Source organism: Episyrphus balteatus, chromosome 2 (genome assembly GCF_945859705.1).
Source record: "Episyrphus balteatus chromosome 2, idEpiBalt1.1, whole genome shotgun sequence".
In the NCBI taxonomy this organism is placed as follows: domain Eukaryota; kingdom Metazoa; phylum Arthropoda; class Insecta; order Diptera; family Syrphidae; genus Episyrphus; species Episyrphus balteatus.
The window spans coordinates 34,321,336-34,337,521 of record NC_079135.1 but is presented as its reverse complement, the minus strand read 5'-3'; the positions used below and the strand labels follow the sequence as shown (position 1 = coordinate 34,337,521).

General features: G+C 32.5%; 1 protein-coding gene across 9 annotated transcripts in view; it reads left to right on the top strand.

Moving 5' to 3' along the window:
- LOC129910386 (probable serine/threonine-protein kinase DDB_G0282963) overlaps positions 1-16,186 on the top strand; it is a 364,973-nt gene that overhangs the window by 219,344 nt on the left and 129,443 nt on the right. The window lies entirely within an intron of this gene.

The window sequence follows — 16,186 nt, the reverse complement described above, 5'->3', positions numbered from 1 at the left end:
TTCTGCCCCAAACGTGCAGATCTCGAACCCAAACGATATCATCAGGTAAAAATTCCTGACGCTTGTGGACGCCTCGTCTCTGGTCAAAATTCTTTGCTTGGTTACGTTTTAAGGCTTGTTCTTTGAGCTGAAGTTCATCATAATTAATCAACTTGGGACGCAATTGCTCAGATGCAAGTGGTAAAGTCGTTCTCAATCTTCGGTTCATCAGCAATTCAGCAGGGCTATATCCATTTGCAGTTGGCGTTGCTCTATACTCTAAAAGAGCAAGGTAAGGATCTTCGTTTTTTTTCATAAGGAGTTTAACTGTTTTCACGGCTGATTCAATAAAGCCATTGCTTTGTGGAAATCTTGGGCTCGAGGTGATGTGCGTGAATCCCCATTCTCTGGCAAAATTTCTAAATTCGGACATCTCAAGCTGTTTGAACTGCGGCCCATTATCGGTTCGTACTACCTCTGGGATTCCATGTCTGGAAAAAATAGATTTAAGTTTAGAAATAATGCATTTTGCAGATTGATTTTCCAATAAAGCTATTTCTGGAAAACGCGAAAAATAATCGCTGACTACCAAAAAAGTTTTTGATTGGCAAAAGAAAATGTCAGCTCCGACCATCTGCCATGGATTCTTTGGTGTTTCCGTTGGAATAAGTGGTTCATGCCTCGGGGTTGTATGTTGAATGCATACTTCGCACCCTTTGACGACATGTTCCACCTGTGCTGCACATCCCGGCCACCAGACCGATTGCCTTGCCCGCGCTCTGCATTTGTTGATACCTAGGTGGCCTTCATGGATTCTTGTTAACATCTCGTTGCGCATTGTATGTGGAATGACTAAACGGTTGGCATACATCAGCATTCCATCATTAATCGCCAGACTATAACGGTCATTAAAAAATTGCCTTGCTTCTGGAGAAGTTTTTTGTTTTATGGGCCATCCATTTTGAACATAGTTTTTAACTTCGTTTAAAATCGCATCATTTTGTTGGGCTGTTTTTATTTCATCAATTTTTGTTTTTGTTGCTGGTATGACGGAGATAATAGCTTTCACGAAAGTGCTTAGGTCTTCTTCGCTTTCTTGGCTTTGGTTTGATGACACTACTGGGCTTCTGGATAAGGCGTCAGCTGCAATTAAATCTTTCCCTGGGGTGTAAAAAATTTTGAATAAGAACTGCAACATACGCATTCTGAATCTTTGCAACCTGGGTGTCAACTCATCTAGATTCTTGGAGGTGAAAATCGGAACCAATGGCTTATGGTCCGTCTCAATAAAGAATGACATACCTGTGACATAATCCCGAAATTTTTCGCATGTCGCCCACGTTATCGCCAACGCCTCCTTCTCTATTTGAGCGTAACCTTTTTCTGTCTCAGTCAAGGTTCTCGATGCATAAGCGACTGGCTTAAGAAATCCGTCACTATCTTCCTGTCGCAAGACAGCTCCAAGCCCAAATGAGGAAGCATCAGCCGAGATAATAGTTTTATGGCTTGGGTCAAACATTTTCAGCACGGGTTCTGTAATTAAAATTTTCTTTAGATTTAAAAATGCATTATTTTGACTCACACCCCAGGTAAAGCTGACGTTGTTTCTCAGAAGCTCATTCAGTGGATGGCATATTGTTGCCAAATCGGGAACGAATTTGCCTAAATAGTTGACTAGACCTAGGAATCTTTTCAATTCAGTTACGTTGCTTGGAGTTGAGAACCCGTCGATCGCTTCCACCTTGGATTTTCCTGGATGAATACCTGTGTCATCTATTCTGTGTCCGAGAAATGTCACGGACGTAATGCCAACTTGACACTTTGCACCATTAAGAGTCACCCCTTTAGACTCCAACCTTCTTAAAACCTTACGAACGTTATCGTCATGACTTTCTATTGTAGACCCATAGACGAGTATGTCATCTGTTTGGCACAACACCCCTGGAATGCCTTCAATTATACGCTGAATTTGCTTCTGAAAAATTTCAGGAGCGCTTGAAATTCCAAAAGGTAGCCGAAGGAAGCAATAACGCCCAAATGGTGTCAAAAAAGTTGTCATTAGCTGCGATTGAGGTGAAAGTTTCACCTGCCAAAACCCATTTTTCGTGTCTAATTTCGTGAAAAATTTCGCTCCAGATAACTGCGCAAGAGTGTGATCCGCACTGGGCATGGGATGCACTTCACGTTCAACGCACTCATTTAGTCTATGTAGATCAACATACAAAGGCGAATGTCTCCATCAGCTTTTGGAACGATGACAAGTGGCGCACACCACTCTGTTGGTTCATCAACGAATTTGATGACTTCCAGCCTTACCATGTCGTCTAATTTTGATTTTAATTTCCCTATTAATGGAATGGGTACTCTGCGTGCTGTATAGATAGCATATGGATTGTTTGGGGATTTTAATTTTATTTCATATTGCCCCGGAAGGCAGCCTAATTCCTGAAGTAGTTTAGGGAATTCTGATTCAATGTTTACACTTGAACGAACTTGTGCACAGTTATTTGTATTTATCGCATTGACTCTCTGTATTAATTTTAATTGTTCACATGCACTCAAACATAGCAGAGGAGCTTTTAATTGTTCTATGACATAAATCGTTGAGTATAAAAATCTATTATTGCATTCTAATTTTCCATCAAAGGAACCAACTAGGTATTTTTAAATTTTCACCAACTGGCCCAACAAGATTGCGATCACTGTCTTTCAAAATAGTGTTAGAAAATTTTTTATTAAAAACTAACAGGGGAATAACATTAACCGGTGCACCGCTATCAAGAACAAAATTCACTTTTACACCATTAACGGCAATGTCTTCGGTCCACTGAGTGGTATTGCTAGTTGCTTTAGTGTGAAAGGTACCAATAAAGGTTTCATTTATATTAATGTGTGCTGGTTGCTCGGCTACGCTATTAATATTTTTAACAGAGAGTTTATTAGATTTGCAAACATAACTGAAATGATTCCACTTGTTGCATTTGCTGCAGCGTTTCCCATATGCAGGGCATTTGTGTTTGCTGGGGTGGGGATCATTACCACAGAAATCGCATTTCTTTTTGTTGTTGTTGGAGGTCCGTTGTTTCATGTCATTTTGCCTCTGATGACTACTTGTTGTTGGATTTTGCGACGAAAATCGTTTTTTGTGAACTGTTGCTGACTCGTTCGATGATTGTAAACGGTTGATTGATGGTGATGACGTATTAAGCTCTTGCTGCTGACGACGAACGGAAACATTGCTGCGAATTGTAGTGATGGCTTTGTCTAACGTTAGAGATGGTTCTAGTTGTAGCTTTTCGGATAACCCTTTATCCCTCACACCTACCACCAACCTATCTCGAATCATTTCATCTTTGAGGTCACCGTAATTGCAGGTTTCAGACAATCTATAAATTGCGGTCACGAAGCTCTCCACTGACTCACCTTCTTCTTGAAACCTGGAATTAAATTTAGCTCTTTCAAATATAACATTGTGCCTCACAACAAAAAAATCCTCGAACGCTTGTAGCACTGATTTATAGTCCTGACTAGCTGCAGGTTTCAAACGAAATGATAAAAAGATATCATCGGCGGCGTCACCCATCACATACATTAATGTGTTTATTTGGTCCTCTTGGGATTTTGCAGATAACCCGGACGCGATTCTGAAACGCTCGAACCTTCTTTTCCATCTACCCCATTGCGAAGGGTCATCAAATGTAAATTGATTAGGCGCTTCGACAGCGTAATTGCTGTTGTTCACAGTAACTTGTATATCATCCGGCATTTTAATCGTAAAGCAAATTAAAGAATGCGCGTATTCTAAATTATTTTACTTTTTTTTTTTCTCTCGCGTGGTTTCTACTTGCACCGCTGCCACCATGTAATGTTCTTCAACGAAATGAAAGACACGTGTTAATAGTTCAAGATTAGATTTAATACTAAAATATAATTAGTCATTTACAATGTATAAAAGAGTTAGAGTTACGTGGGAGTGTATAGGTAATACATTATATATGTGTGTTACATTATACTAAATACATGAATACTACACAAACAACTAAGAAACCAATGTCAAATAAATCATTCGGACACTGACCTTTGAACTTGTGCAAATTAATAAAATAGGTAGTTACTCAAATTCAACAAAACATCTCATCAAAACAACACTTCCAATCAATCAAAAAAAACTTCCCAAAAGGACATAAATCCTTTTAAGAAAAAAACAAAAATCGAAAGTTTTCTTCAGATTACCAAACATTGCATAAAGACTCATCTTACCTTATTTTAAACCAAAAACTCACACACGCACGACACTTTAAAACCCATCCAAGCTAAAAGCCATTCAATGAAAGTATACGATATCAATCAAATTTTAAAAAATATCCCAAACTATCAGAGTGCACCTTAACTATCCAATTATCGATATTCCATATCAGGAGCTGTTTGATGATAGGAAATGTCACAGTGCACAGAGACTTTTTCAAATCTACACAAATAACATTCACATAAGATGATGATGGATACCTTGGATACGTTAACAAACTGTAATTGATTGATCATTCAGAAATAGCACCCAACACATAATAATGTAACATGTTCATAATAGTCAGGGAGGTAAAGTTGTATACTTGATTAAATAAATATATGGATATTATAACTTAGCTTGATAGAGGCACCTATTCGAAAGATAAAAAATACAAGTTTTGAAAAAATATTGTTTTGGGTTTGCTTAGAAAAAATCGATAAATATTAGTTAAAAGTTGCGTTATCGATTATTTTTCTTTTCCCGACATTTTAACTCTCTTCATACAAAGTTTTTACGCTTCGGATTTTCTTATAGAAAAAATCAATTAAAATCGATAAAAATCATTGAAAAGGTGCGTTATCGATAATTTTCTTTTTTCGATAACTTAACTCCATTCATAGCAAAATATTCAATATATAATCATTGAATGCAACGGAAAGGTCTTGACTATTTAATTCGATTTCACCAAATAACATGAACTTGCATTTGCCCATTTTAACGACATCTACTTCAACATCTCTATAATACACCAAACCAATTATAATCTTGCATGTAAACAGCTTGTTTTGATTACATTTTTTGTGCAATCCTCCAAATGGCTTTGGGAAACAACAGTTAATGTGTGTGTTATTGCAGTAGTGATTGTCAAATTAAGGATAATCTAAAAGAAAGTACTTGCTTTTGCGCAATCGTGCTCTGCACAATAGAATCTAATGTTATCGAAAAATTATGCCTGCCAAATGACAGAGTTATCGATCATAAAAAAGGTATCATTAGCTAATGATAAACAATCAGACAGTCTTGATGGGGTGAAATTGTCTGTCGCGCTGTGAAAACCCAATCAGAACTGGTCAATATCAATTTTTGCCGACCAGTTTGACAAGCGAATGAGAGACTTTTTTATGCGGCTCCGCGTTGACAGTAGGATTTCTTCGCGATCAGTGAAGGCGCAGGCAATTAATGACCAATGACGTATATACTCAGTGGAATATCGATAACTGCCGCGTGCCGTGATTTTTTTTTTTTTTTTTGGAAATCAGCATCCAAGAGAAAGGAAAAGTTTTATTTTTTAACTTACCGGACCGGCAAATATGTATAAACCTGCACAACATTAAGCCTTCTACACAATTTATGGTTCGATAAAAAAAACAGAAATATACACACCGAACAAGGACACAGTCTGTACCACAGGTTTTTAACCGAACAAAATAAATCATATAAATTCCAAAATCGTATATCTTGAATGTGCGAGTTTCGTCTAAAAATGGTTCGATTAATTAAATGTCAAAACCGGCAAGACTTTTTGTCTAAGGAAAAATTCATTCCCTTGAGGCTTGGTATGTGCGATGGCAGTGCTAAGACAACAACAACTTTGATTAAGAGTAAAAGTGAACATTGCCTCATTTGAATTTTGATCAACCTACACACGTGGTCAACAGAAAATACAAAAAAATGTTCGTGTAGTTATATCGATGAAGCTGTGTGTGCAGCCTTTCTCCTTAAATGACTTAAGCGAATGTGTCTGCTGAATGGCTATATGGCTTCTGGTTCAACTTGATCTCGGGTACTGGGTAAACAAGATGAATCCATCGATTGGAATGGCAACAAAAAATACAAAAACAGAAAAAAAAAACAAACTGGTCATTAGTGGAGGCTAAGACACACAAGCGCCCACCTTTAGAAAAAGATACAAAAATAAAAAAATAAAATCGTTAAAAATGTCACGAAAGCAGTTCGATCATTAATCAACGACATACTCAAGACCGAGATTAAGGGACACAAAAAAGTGGTTAACTTCTCAAAAACTAGTCCAAGGTCTAGTGTGGAATATAATGTGGTATCTCATAGATACTTCGTGTCATTACGATATACTACGAGTATCTCAGTGGGAGAGACGAAAAAACAATACCTAAGAAAAAAAAAAATGAAAACAAAACGAATTTATCGAAGGCGAAAAAAGAAAAAGTGTTATCGAAAGTTGAAAAACTTCTTATCGTCATCGAGTCGTTGCGGCGTCGGAGGTGGCTACGGTGTCTTCGTCAGTCGAAATGGTCGCGATGCTGAAGACACGTGTGAATTTCCATTGAATATACACAAACTAAAATAAAAAGCAATCAAATTTCACTTTTATTCACCTTTTTTTTTTTTAAATAAAATCCGTTATATCCTTTTATTGTTGAAAGTTAAAATAATGCACTTTTCTTTCGATTAATTCGCACAGATGTTCCTCGTGACGAATGCGCATTAATCCTTGAATACAAAAATATCGCACATGTCTTCCGTGAATTCGAAATGTTGGGGAAACAAATTTTATTTATTGAAGTCGATAGTCTACCGACACGGACAGACGGACTGGACTGGACGTACAAAATAAAGTATTTACTGACTTTTGCTATTTTTGCATTTTATTCCAATAAATCGATTGATAGTTGTTGGTCTTCGGACACAACATATAATATTGCACCAATACGTGGTCTGGCAGATTTCATTTCCGTTTTTCTGTTATTATATCAAATAACTTCAGTCAATGATGGAGGATAAATGAAAATTGGTTGGTTATTGCTAATAACGAAAAAATGTTCTTGATGAGTGATAATGTGAGTGTGGGAGGATTTGAGTACAGATTTCGTATTGAATTTAACGCAATATTATGGAGGAATTTAACTTTTTCTTATAAAAGATAGTGTTTTTTTTTTTTCTGAAATCCGATGAATATTGAAGATCCGCACTACATCAAAGCTTCGACTGTAAAATATGTTACGTTTACCTTTTATCCGATACCTAAACGTCCATTTATCCATCGAAGTGTTTTGCACACAAAAGTACTATATACTTATAATATTAATAGATCACCAGTAGGACCCTGTGGCGCCAACGGTCAGGGTTCGATTGCATTCCTCCAAAACCTAAATTTGTTTAAGGCACTTACTGATGCCTCTTGTATATAATTGAGAAATTAAAAAAAAACTTCCCTTTACTTTTTTATGCATTTCTATAACCTACATACCTACATTTACATTTTTATCAATAGAAATGCAAAAAAAAGGTGAAAAAAGTTATTTTTTGTTAAAGATTATGAACACTTAAAGTCAAAATCGTGTTTCTTTATTTATTTTTGCAATAATTCGATCGAATAAAAAAAAATTGGCTGCATTTATTGAATCAAAACTTTGTTTTCCAATATTTCCAAATTAATGCTTAATTATCCCCAAGGCCACTAAAAGCCCTATTTTCTTATATAATGCAAACAATAATTTATTTTTTTTTTTAACCCATTCTTGATTTGTTAGCTGGTCAAAATTCTGACTTAAAAATTCTGCTTTTTTAACGAAAATTCTGTTTTTCAAAATTCAGCTTCTTTTAACTCTCTTCCAAAATTATACCTTTGAACATTCTGCCAGAATATTTTAAATTTAAATTTTTTGCAGATTTTTGTAAAACAGAATTATGAAAAAAAGATTTTTGAAAAGCACAATACCGAAAGCAGAATTTTGTAAAGCGTGATTTTGAAAGCAGAATTTTGAAAAAAAAAATTTTGACCCCAACAGAATTTTGACCCCAAACCTCTTGACTTTTCTATGAAATGTATTCAAGATTTCAAAACACTCCTTAATTTTCTTTTGCAGTCAGCAAAATTTTGAAAGCGTGATTTTGAAAGCAGAATTTTGAAAAAAAAAAATTTTGACCCCGGCATAATTTTGATCCCAACCATCTTGATTTTTCTATGAAATTTATTCAAGATTTCAAAACACTGCTTAATTTTCTTTTGCAATCAGCATTTCCTGAGATTGATGGCTAAAGACAAAAAAAAAACTTTTCAGTTAAAGTTCGATATCTCAGCGTCGAACTTCAAAAAATAGAGAAAAATTAAGATAATTGTCGTAATTCAATAGGACCAGAACACGTAGCTTGAGCATTTTTTTGATTGCAAGATTCCTAAACTAGAAAGTACGATCTTTAACATCTTTCAAAAATATGATTTTTTTGTATCCACTAATTTTTTCCGCTAGTGTACGTCATATATCCAAATTTTCTCAGGCACTTCAACCGTCTTTTAATCGCTGACCTCGTTTCTAAAAAATAACTAACTTGTGTCGTAATTGAACACGGCCTTAGAGGTAAACACGCCACAAGACTCCACATTTTCTAAAACGATCTTTGCAAAACTGCATGAATGAAGATACAGAAGAAACCCTTGCGCACGTTTTCTGTTCATCCCCTGCTCATTCTCAAAGGCGAAACCCCAATTTCTAGAACTTTTGGTCTTTAGGTAGTCTTGAGTCACTTGGCAGAGCTTACAGCTTTTACTTACTTAATACTCTTATGAGCCATAGTGTTCAATTGAAGGAGTTGGGGTCAAAATTCTGTATGGGCCAAAATTCGGATTCCAAAATTCTGTATTCCAAAATTCTGTATTTTAAAATTTTGTAAATTCAAAATTCTGTATTCTAAAATTCTGTAAACACAAAATTCTGGATTTCAAAATTCTGTATTCCAAAATTCTGTACTCCAAAATTCTGTAAATGATAAAAGAAAAATTGTTTTGATAATGCAAAAAGTGCGCACTTTTTTCATTATCAAAACAATTATTCTTTTATCATTTACAGAATTTTGGAGTACAGATTTTTTATATTTTCTATGCAGAACCTTGAAGCAGTTTGCGTTCGACAGCTTAAGTTAAGTGTTATGAGTTAATCGTGAATAAAACTAATTCAGAAAAATGGAAAATATTAAATTATTAAAACCTAAAAAAGGAAAGGATAAATTGTGTGTCGATTGTTTTATGTTTAATAACGAAGAAAGAACAACTTACAAAAAAAAAACATGAAAAATGAAATATTTTTTTAATAAAAAATCTCGGAAAATTTTTCGGAAAATAGGGTACTTAACTCAAATTAGTCATGCACTTAATAACTCCATTCAAATTTTGTCGAAAAAAATTGAATTTTTTGAGAAAAATGAAATTCAAGCCAGCAGAACATGAAAATCTCGAAAAACTTATCGGAAAATGGAGCGCTTAATTCAAATTAGTCGAACATTCAATTATTTATGTCCAATTTTTTCGAAAAAGTGGAATTTTTTGAAAAAAAAAAAAAAAACAAATTCAAGTTAGTAGAACATAAATTTGTATGGAAAATGAAAATATTTTTTTTTAATAGAAAATCTCGGAAATTTTTTTCAAAAATTGGGTACTTAACTGAAATTAGTTAAGCACTTAATTATTCAAGATAATTAAAAAATTTTTTTTTTCGAAATTCACAGAAAAAAAATAATTTTTGTTAAAACAAATTTTTTTTGAATTTTTGTTTATCACCTAAATATTATACCAAACCCGAATTTTTTACTAACAGTTTAAGGCGTTTTCTGGTAATTGCTCTGCTAACTTTAAATCGAGTTAGCAGAACATTAAGTTTTTCCAAAAGTAGGGGAGCACTTGATATAATTTTGGGGTACTTGCTCTGCTTACTTGAGGGACATGTTTTAATGTAGAGATTAAGAATTACAGAATTTTTAAAAGCAGAATATTGGATTTGCAGAATTTTGAAAAACAGAATTTTGGATTTACAGAATTTTGAAATACAGAATAATAGAAAAGCAGAATAATGGAATACAGAATTATGTTCATACAGAATTTTTTCTTCAGATACAGAATTTTGGTCATACAGAATTTTGGAATACAGAATAACGACCCGTTCCCCAATTGAAGTAGAAGTTTCGTAAAATACAACATTCTGATTCTACTGCATACCTATACCCTACCCATGTTTCGGGTATTGAAACGAACATCCAATGTAGCAATATAGGTTTTCCTTAGTTATACCTATAGGACAACCTATTTTACTGGCCATACCGGTAACCTAGATTAAGCTTGAATATACCAAAACACCACAAAGGTGTTATTAAAAGACAGCGCTTTTTTTTAAATGTTAAGGAATCTTGTAAAGGGTATTGTAATCTAGGAGTTTGTGGTGAGCCCTTAATTACATTTGATTCCATGAATTGTCACCAAATTTATCATAACACCTATTACCAACAGATCAGTAATTCAGTTTGATCAGTAGTCCTTGTCGAGTCAATAAAAATAAGCTCTTCTTCACTCTTTCTTAAACCAATAAATGTTAATTGTGCTTCAAAATAGATCTAGGAACCAATACCTTATTTTTCAGAAAAGGTCCTTATGAAACTAAAAACCTAGTAAACAAAAGTATAAAAAATCTACTCTGACTAAAAAATCATTCCTTTAGAACTCTTCTGTTCTTAAATCATTTCAACCATCCTTGATAGAAAAAATTTACAAAATACATTTCAAGAACTTTCATTTTATATAGAAAAAAAACCCACTCACAACATCCTCAAGCTCTTTTAAAGGAATTCCCAATTAAATTTCTTCATATCCTTCCAAAGCATTACACAACTCATCACACACACACATTCTACTATGCGCAAAAAAGTCAAAAAAAAGCAATAAATACTTGAAGTTGAAGCACACACATACCAGGATTTCAAGTGTTGTCATTTTGATTGACATTCGATTCAAAATGAAATATCAATAAAAAAAAAAAAAGAAAAATACGAACGTACACATGATGTTTCTTTATCAATAAAATAAACACTTAAATGAAATTACCATCATCAAATTGAAAACGATTAAACAAATAGCTATTCGCATATTATTATTATTTTTTTTTTTTTTGAGGAAGTTTCTTCGAATTTGTTATTCAAAAATAAATTTAACTTTGTCATACACCTTCGGCTTAAGAATTGCAATGTGAAAAAATCTTCTTGTACATCTTCGAGTTTCTTACTTATCATCAAGTAATGGGGTGTATCTTCCCAATTCATATACTTACACACTACACATTCAACGTTATACTGAAATAGGTTCAAAAGACTAAATTCTTTGACTTTACTTATATTCTATATATTTGACGAAGGTTATGAGAGAGACGATGCGTGGAAACCTTATTTATTCTTTGAAAGTTAGATGCGAATTTACTCAGATTCAATCCACCAAATACCTTACATTTTGTTCACAACGAGCTGTTGTTAGTTGTTGTTGTTTTGAATAAAGCAAGAAGATTTATGTCGAGATACGAACGAACATACATTATGAAAAGTTGAAAGAAAAAACCTCAATGGATAAATTGTATGTTTTTTTTTTTTTGCATCTCTAATCTTAAAGAAACCTTTTACCTTGTTCTTTAGGAAATGTATTGGTTTCGTAGAAATAATAAATCATATACAAAAGTTAAACTTGAATAAATTATTTGGAATTAAGAGGCAAACACCAGAGGGATGGAGGAGGAACAAGGGGGTTGGCCAATAGATCGGAGTGAAATATAATTTTCTGGAAATTCAAAATTATAGGTACCCCTATAGGTACTAGAACTAATTTAATGATTTTTATAAATTTTTTTTTCCACCGCTAGGGGTCGCGCATTGCAATGGAATAATTAATATTTTCTTCTATTTGTATTTTTTGTTTTTTAGTTTTTTTTTTAGATCAGACTTGATACTAAAAAGGATTATACATGTATGCACATATATTAGGGCGTTCGTTATGCCCTGACTAAACCCCTGGTCCTAGATAAATGGTTTATACCTTAATTAAACGTTGTTTAATGTAGACTAGAACCTCATCAAAAAAAATTGATTTAAGTTTATATCTAAAAAAAAAAAAATGGCCTTATAAGTCAACACATACCTATTTCAAATGATAAAAAACTGTAACACTTTTGAGGCGCCATCTAATGGAATAACATTGGGGACTTTTTAAAGAAGATTAAATCCATAAATTAATTAAAAAAAAAAAAATAATAAAAAATGTTTTATCAATTTTCAATGGGAATGCTCGACCTCTAGCTGTTATTTTTAAAATTAAAAAAAATACTTTTTTGGGTCCAATTCAACTTTTTACTTTTCAATTTTTTCTGCCCATACAATGTTGCTCAATGTTTGTCGACTTTTTGTCCATGTTTGACCACTTTAAATTTTCGTTTGTCCACCCTTCAAATAATTTTTAGAGCAAAATTCTTTTTTGTCCACCCTCCGTTTAGGGGATATTCAAAAAACAAGTTTTTTGTAGCGGCTCTCATACAAACTATCATTTTTTCTTAAATCCCCAAAAATTATTTCTTTTTTTTTTTCAAAAATTCAAACTTCTGCCTCGAGGTGGACAAACGACGGAAGTTTGAATTTTTGAAAAAAAAAACAAAAATAATTTTTGGGAATTTTGGGGAACTTTGAATTTTTCAGTACAAATTTTATTTTGTACCGTGAAATAGGGTTGCCATATATATTTTGACGAAACTAGTAATCGAAATGCAAAATCCCGGACTTTCCCGGACAAATTAGGACAAAAAAAAGAGTACAAAACTAGGACAAAAAAAAAATGCATAATTTTATAAAAAAAAATAACCGAACAATCCTTTTAACTAAAAATCACATTTTTAACCCTTGTTCCCGTAGCTTTTTTTTCTTATTTTTTCACAAAAAAAAAAAAAACTCTGAGACAAAGTTTGGCCTTCTCGGTATAGTATTATAATAAACATTTGAGCTATAATACTACAAAAGTTGCAATGCAATTCCAGTTAAAAAAAATTTTTTAAATTCCATTAAAAACCAATTGCCCAAAATTTTAAACGATTTAGTTAAATGCAAATAAAATTTTTAGTAAGTTACTAAGTAAAGAAATGGTCTTTTTGACTTAGCAACTTACTTAAGTGGCTTTAGATTTTCCTTAATCGTTTAAAATTTTGCCATATTCTATATTTTTGAGTTTTGATTATATTGGAACAGAATACAAAACAGAATTGAGCAGATAATAAACCAAAATAAAAACGCCTCGCTTTTAATGAACTCGATTCGTTTTTTGAATAATAAGGGCCAATTTTTCAATAGTCAGATAAACCTCAGAGCTTATTCCTAGGAATAAAAGTTTTTTTTTATATTGACATTTATTCTTATGATAGTCTAACTGACGATTGAAAAATTAGGGCTAAATGAATTAAGAGTAGCATACAAGAAGTGAGATACTTAAAGGCTAGAAAAGAGTACAATCCCGGACAATTGATAGAATCTATCCCGGACGTCCCCCACACAGCCAAAAAAGAGTACATGTCCGGGAAAACCCGGACGCCTGGCAACCCTACCGTGAAACCATGTTTTTGATTCATGAATTTCTCGTAAACCATCTTTTTTTTTAAACCGATTTCTTCAAAACGGATTAATTAACCCTCTGTCGGCACACGGGTGCGAATTTGGCAGGACAAAAATAAAAGGTAATCACAAAAAAGTGTCTTTATAAGGGTGAAAATACATTTTTTTTTAAATTGTGAATACAATATTCGAATTCCTCGGAAAATTCTACATCAATTTCATATATAATTCTCTATAGAATAGTAGGACCGAAAAAAGTTCTAGCCACATGAAAAAGCATAAACCAAATTCGCAAAAAAGAGGTGTGCCTACAGAGGGTTAAATTGCTTGAAATTGTTTAAATATGTATGTGGATTATGAAAAAAATATTTCTTCAAAACGGCTAACCCAGTCAATTGGCATACTTCATTTGCAAATTAAAACCATTTAAAAAAGTGTTTTCCTAATTTCAAAACTACTTTTAATACTTTTCTACATTTATTATAAAATTAATAACAAAATTATATTAAAATTATTCTTATACCAATGCTTTAATAAATTTTTAAATCTAATACGGCACTTGAGACTTGATGTCCATTTTTTTTTTTTTAATTTTTACACATTTTACCTCTTTTTACTCTTTTTGATATGATTTCAACTTCTGTTAGTCGGAGAGTCAGACCAACAGAAATCAGTTCTTCCACACTATTACTATGTAGAAATTATCAGTCCCTTCAAGAAGTCAGACTCGAAATCAGCAATAGAAAAGTATAGGTTTTTTGAACTTCTAAATTTATATTTGTTCAAGTTTTACAACTTAACACTTAATTGGCACTTATACCAGTTCAAAACGCTCGAACTTGATGAGAATGTTTTTAGTTGTCAAATCCAGAGTAAATCACAATAATATGTATCTCTCTGAATATTTTTTATTTTTAATTTTGGCACATTTAATACTGAAAAGGACTTAATTGCTTGCTTATATGATTTTTAACTCAAAATTCTTACACAAAAAATAAATTCAGCATACCTAACTTATAAAATTCACTTTGAACTAAATTGTATATTGTTTTCATTTCAAATGTAAGTCTTAATTTGTGTCAAATTTAATTAATTTTGACGGTGGAAAAGATTTTTGATGGCAATGTTCATAAAATAAACTGGGCGTTAGTATCTTTGGCGTGTTTTTAAGTAAGAATACAAGATCCTTTAATATCTGATTGATGTTTAAAAATTCATTGCTCTTATTAGAAGTACAGACTAACAAGTAAACCTTAAACCTTGTTCAGAAAAACAGAATCATTCTTTCCTGATATGAATGTCATTAATGTCCTTAAATCTATTCATTCAACGGAAATAAATTATTGTGACCTTTTTTGAATAAGTAAAAAATTGTGACCTTCACAACCCACACAACCAACGCAAATCCATGCGACCAAGATGTTCATTTAATTTTGTAGGTTTCACTATCAATCTTGTAAGAAAGGGAGAGAAAAAATCTTTCTTATTCTTTGTTTTTTTTTTTTTTTTATATTTTAAAAGATTTTTGTATTATTTTTTTTTTTCAATATTAAGTGGGTCATTGCACATGTTGTAAGACTCCAATAAGAACCTTGGAAGACCTGTATTGAGTTACTTATATCTTCTTTTTGTTCCATAATGGTCGTTTCAATCTTATTTCTTTTTTCTATTTTTTACAAAAATACAAAAAAATGGAAGAAAAGAAAACAAACCTCGTTACGTTACCTTGCCTTCTATTTTAAGATTCTTTTTTCTTCTCTATTTTATTGTTAAAGCTTCTTCTTCTTTTTCTTCTTCTTTTCTGTATTCCTACTTTTTCTGAATTTTTTCGTTCGCGCTTCAAGTATCTTGGGAAATGATAATATTTTTCCATCACTCCAAGTGCACGTTGTTCTCCCAAAGGGGCTTCCACATATATTTATATCTTTTCCAACAACTTCTCGAAGGCATATAATACGACTAACATTATCTAAGATAGTGTTATCCTTTTTCATGTCAGATTCTATGTTCGGGTTTTGTTTTTTTTTTTTTTTTTGTGTTTTCATTCTTTCCAAAAGAAGAGGTCATGTGAATGTCTCCATTCTCTCTCACATATGAAAATGATTAAGGAGATTCAAGATGAAACTTTATGACTATATGTAAAGGTTTTCTATAAGATTAACTTTTTTCTATCTCTCCTGGATGTGTTTGTCCTTTAAGATTGATACTTCAAGTTGAAAGGTGTCAAAACTTAAAATAGATATACCAAATTTTGTTGTAAAAAAAAAATTATAATGAAGGCAAACACAAGTTGACATAAAAATAGAAGATCGTTTATAGTTTAAGAATTTATATAGGAAGTTAAGTTTTAGGCAAGTGATTAAGTTAATCAAATTTTTGTTGAAAGGGTTAAGTTTTTAGCAATTTACCTTACTTACTAGATCCATTTTACAATTTTTGCAGAAATTATTAGCGTTGATTCTCAAAACTATCAAAACTACATTTATTCACAAATTGTTTATAATGAAAACTTCTTTCCAACTGAATGCTGGATGGCGCCCA